This window comes from Portunus trituberculatus, chromosome 21, assembly GCF_017591435.1.
Source record: "Portunus trituberculatus isolate SZX2019 chromosome 21, ASM1759143v1, whole genome shotgun sequence".
Lineage (NCBI taxonomy): Eukaryota > Metazoa > Arthropoda > Malacostraca > Decapoda > Portunidae > Portunus > Portunus trituberculatus.
Window position 1 is genome coordinate 11,694,534 of NC_059275.1, and position 5,000 is coordinate 11,699,533.

The 5,000-nt window shown below is 40.4% G+C and overlaps 1 protein-coding gene across 5 annotated transcripts in view; it reads left to right on the plus strand.

Annotated features, from left to right (window-relative positions):
• The window catches only part of LOC123507218 (whirlin-like), a 123,836-nt gene that overhangs the window by 31,032 nt on the left and 87,804 nt on the right, over positions 1-5,000 (plus strand). The window lies entirely within an intron of this gene.

Below are 5,000 nucleotides of genomic sequence, written 5' to 3' on the forward strand. Positions count from 1 at the left end.
GTGAGCAACTTGGCAATTTTTTTACCTCTTTTCTTTCTTCACTTTTTTTTATGGTGGGAGTGACAAGTAAGTGGGATCTTTATTTTTTTTATTCTTTCTTCTATTTTTATTTATTCTATGCCCTTGACCAGCCTTGTCATACATACATACATACATACATACACACACACACACACACACACACACACACAAAATAAGGAAAAAAGCAAGAATGTGTTCCTTAAAAAATGTCAACATGGAAAACAATCATCAAGTTAGAAGTCAGTCTATCATTCAGTCAGTCAGTCATTTTGTCAGTCCATTAGATAACCTATTAGGAGCCCCATTAGCCAGTTAGTCATTCCTTTATCACAATCCATCAGTCAGTCAGTCAGTCAGTCAGTCAGTCAGTCAGTCAGGATATCCAGCTCTAAGTCAGTCATTAAGTTCATACGTTATCAAACCCACAGATGAAGAAGTTAGTCAGAATATCGATTACAAAGGTCATTATTCAGTTAACTATACAGCCAAAAAGTCAGTCAGTCAGTCAGAAAGTCCGTTAAGTCCATCCATCCATTATCAGTCAGTCAGTCAGTTCGCACCCAGTTTGTCTGCTTGGCCACTAACTCCAGCTTCCAGTCCGTTAGTGAGTCCATCAATCAGTCAGTCAGTCAGTAAATCACTGAAGCATTCCCCCTGTTCAGCTCAGTGGGTGTCACTCCGTTAGTCGCTAAGTCACTCACCAGCCACCCAGTCAGTCAGTCAGTCAATGAGTCAGTCAGTTACCCGCAGGCACAACGATGACTCAGTAAAAAAAAATACAAGGAAGTGATTTGCTGAAGATGGAAAAGAACCAGTGAATAGCAGGAAGAAGAAATAAAAATAAGAAAAAGAAAATAATAATAATAATAATAATAATAATAATAATAATAATAATAATAATAATAATAATAATAATGATGATGATATGAAAGAATGCAATATTGAAATAGAAGGCAAATTGAGAGAGAGAAGAGAGAGAGAGAGAGAGAGAGAGAGAGAGAGAGAGAGAGAGAGAGAGAGAGAGAGAGAGAGAAACGCCTCTCCCGCAGGACACAGACACAGCCAACTTTCTCTCACTCACCCTCTACTCTCTCTCTCTCTCTCTCTCTCTCTCTCTCTCTCAATGAATAAACAAGGAGGCAAAGCGAAGATAAGAAGAAGGAAGCAACAAGACATATAAGAATGACTAGTGATAAAATAAGACTAATGAAGAAGAAGAAGAAGAAGAAGAAGAAGAAGAAGAAGAAGAAGAAAAGAAAACAACACAAAGAAAAGAAAAATATATAGAAGAAAATAATAACAAATAAAAACAAATATTTAGGAACAAGAAGAGGGATGAGGAAAGAAGAAGAAGAAAGAGGAAGAGGAAGAAAGAGGAAGAGGAGTACAGACAGGTGGCTGCAGGAGCTTGTAAAGGACGCGCGGTACAACACACACACACACACACACACACACACACACACACACACACACACACACACACACACACACACACACACACACACACACACACACACACACACACACACACACACACACACACGTCTGTCTCCTTGGAAGCCCCGAGGATCTGTCGACCTACAATACCACTGACGGAGCGAGCACACACACACACACACACACACACACACACACACACACACACACACACACACACACACACACACACAAGACTGGTATAATGTATGATGCAGTTGTTAATCATAACACACACACACACACACACACACACACACACACACACACACACACACACACACACACACAAGACTGGTATAATGTATGATGCAGTTGTTAATCATAACACACACACACACACACACACACACACACACACACACACGCCCTTGGAGAGTGGGCGGCCGCATTCCTGGCAGGTGTGTAGGCGCGCGTCTAGCCGCCCATGCATTCCTCCTCCTCCTCCTCCTCCTCCTCCTCCTCCTCCTCCTCCTCCTCCTCCTCCTCCTCCTCCTCTTTCTCTTCCTTTTGATTCAGATTCTTTCTCCTCTCTCTCTCTCTCTCTCTCTCTCTCTCTCTCTCTCTCTCTCTCTCTCTCTCTCTCTCTCTCTGTTATTAGGATTGTTTCATATTTTCTTTTTCTCTCAATTTGTTTTTTTATCCCACTTTTTTATGCATATCTCCTCCTCGTCCTCCTTTCCTTCTTCTTCTTCTTCTTCTTCTTCTTCTTCTTCTTCCTCCTCCTCCTCCTCCTCCTCCTCCTCCTCCTCCTCCTCCTCCTCCTCCTCCTCCTCCTCCTGTTATCTTGCTATCATTGTTTATCGTTTCTTTTATTGGATTTTCATTTCTTTGTTTCTTGTTTCAATTATTTACCTTGTTTTTTTCATTGTGGTTTTATCATTTTCACTTGTTTTGCGAACATTCTCTCTCTCTCTCTCTCTCTCTCTCTCTCTCTCAAATATTCGTAACCTTGCTAGTTGTTTGTCTTCTGAGCATAAATAAATTCTTCCTTATTTTATCATGCACTCTTTACTTATTTTTTTCTTCCTTCCTTCCTTCCTTCCTTCCTTCCTTCCTTCCTTCCTTCCTTCCTTCCTCCATTTCACTATCTATCTTCTTTTCCTTCTTTCGTTAATTTCCTTCTTTTTCACTCCTCCTTCAATGATTTTCCTTCCTCTTCTCTTTCATCATTTCCTGTTTCCTTTACTCTTTCTTACTCCTCTTCTTTAGTTTTTATTTATTTATTTGTTTTATTTCCTTGCTCATTATTTTTTGTCATTTTTCTCTGTTTCACTATAACCTTCATTCTTTATTATGTTTTCCTTGACTTAGTTTCTGTTTCCTTGCTTTCTTTTCCTCTCCCCTTTCCTTCCTTTCTACAGTTTCTTGTTCTTCCTAATTCCTTCTTTTTTTTCATTTTTCATCTATTCAATTTCCTTGCTTTCCCTTCTTTCTGATTTTCCTTCCTCATTCTTTCCTTCCATTTACTCCTTTTCTCCTCTTTTCTTCTTTATTTCCTTTCTTACTTCTCCATCTCTTTCTTCTTTTCTTTTTCCTCCTCCTCTTCCTCTTCCTCCTCTCATCGTATTAACTCAGTGCAATAAAAAAGGGATAAAAGAAGGAAATGAGGAACCAGATGATGGGAATAAGAGACAAAGAATAAAAATGGAAAAAGGGAAAGGGAGAAACCACTTAAAACAATAACAACAACAAAACAAACATTGCAACACGTGAAAACAACAGTGACAACAAAAACAACAACAACAAAAACAGCAACAATGACGCAATAATGATTTAACAACGCTTACAGGAAGAAACAATGACAGACACACACACACACACACACACACACACACACACACACACACACACACACACACACACACACACACACACACACACACACACACACACACACACACACACACACACACACACACACACACACACACACACACACACACACACACACACTTCACACAAAAAGGTAATAAATCATGCTAAAGAGAACGAGAGAGAGAGAGAGAGAGAGAGAGAGAGAGAGAGAGAGAGAGAGAGAGAGAGAGAGAGAGAGAGAGAGAGAGAGAGAGAGAGAGAGAGAGAGAGACGAATAAAAAAACATACAAAAAATAAACAAATATTTATGTGAACACAAGGCTGGACGAATTTAAACAAGAAAAACAACAATAATAATAATAATAATAATAATAATAATAATAATAATAATAATAATAATAATAATAATAAATAAAGCAAAAAATAAATAAAGAACACAATGTGACATGTATGGTTTTCTTGAGTGAGTGAGTGAGTGAGTGAGTGAGTGAGTGAGTGAGAGGCTGCTGGACTGACTGACTGAATGAATAACTGACTCGTTTACATTGATAGTTTTTTCGACTGACTGATTGACTGACTGCATAACTAACCGTTCACATACATAATTTTTCTTGACTGACTGTCTGACTGACTGACTGAATGAATGAATGAATAACCGACTCCCTCGCATATTTTTTTTCTGACGGACTGGCTGACTGACTGACTAAATAACTGAACCGCTCTCATACATAGCTTTTTTTTTTGACTGACTTGACCGGCTGATTAACTGACTGACTGATTGATTTGACCGCCTGACTAACTGACTGACTGACTAACTAAACCGCTCTCATACATAACTTTTTGACTGATTTAACTGACTGGCTGGTTGACTGACTAACTGACTGGTTGAATGACTGGCTGACTGACTGACTGAATCTCCGCGGCTCTTTAAAGGTTACAAACTCTCTAAATATTCGTTGAGGTGAAAGTTTATCCAACCTCCCTCCTTCCCTCCCTCCCTCCCTCGCTACTTTCTTCCTACCCTACCTCCTCTCTTTACTTCCCTCTCCTTTTCTTCTTTCTCCTCTCTTCTTATTTCCTTCCTTCCATCTTTCTCTTTCTTCCGTCTCTCCTTTCCCTTCTTATCTCTTTCTTTCGCTCCTTCCCTCCTTCCTTCCTTCCTTCCCATCTTTATTTCCTTCCTACTACAGAGCCCAGAAAATAAGAAGCTATGAGAGGAGGAGGAGGAAAAAGAGGAGGAGAAGGAGGAGGAGGGAATAAGGAAGATGAATGATAATAATAATAGAAGAGATTACTGAAGAGAGAAAAAGGAAGAGCAAGGAATTAATGATAGAAGGAAGGAAGAGCAAGGAATTAATGAGAGAGGAGAGAGAGAGAGAGAGAGAGAGAGAGAGAGAGAGAGAGAGAGAGAGAGAGAGAGAGAGAGAGAGAGAGAGAGAGAGAGAGAGAGAGAGAGAGAGAGAGAGAGAGAGAGAGAGAGAGAGAGAGAGAGAGAGAGAGAGGTGAAAAGGAACATGGTAGTGAGGAAGTAAGAGGGGGTGAGAGGGGGGAGGTAGAATCGAGGGGGAGGGGGAGTTGTGGGTGGTGAAGCTTAGGCATGTGGAAAGAGCCCCCCTCCCGCCCCTCCACCTACCTCTCTACAGCACCCCCACCACCACCACCACCACCACCAGAGAGAGAGAGAG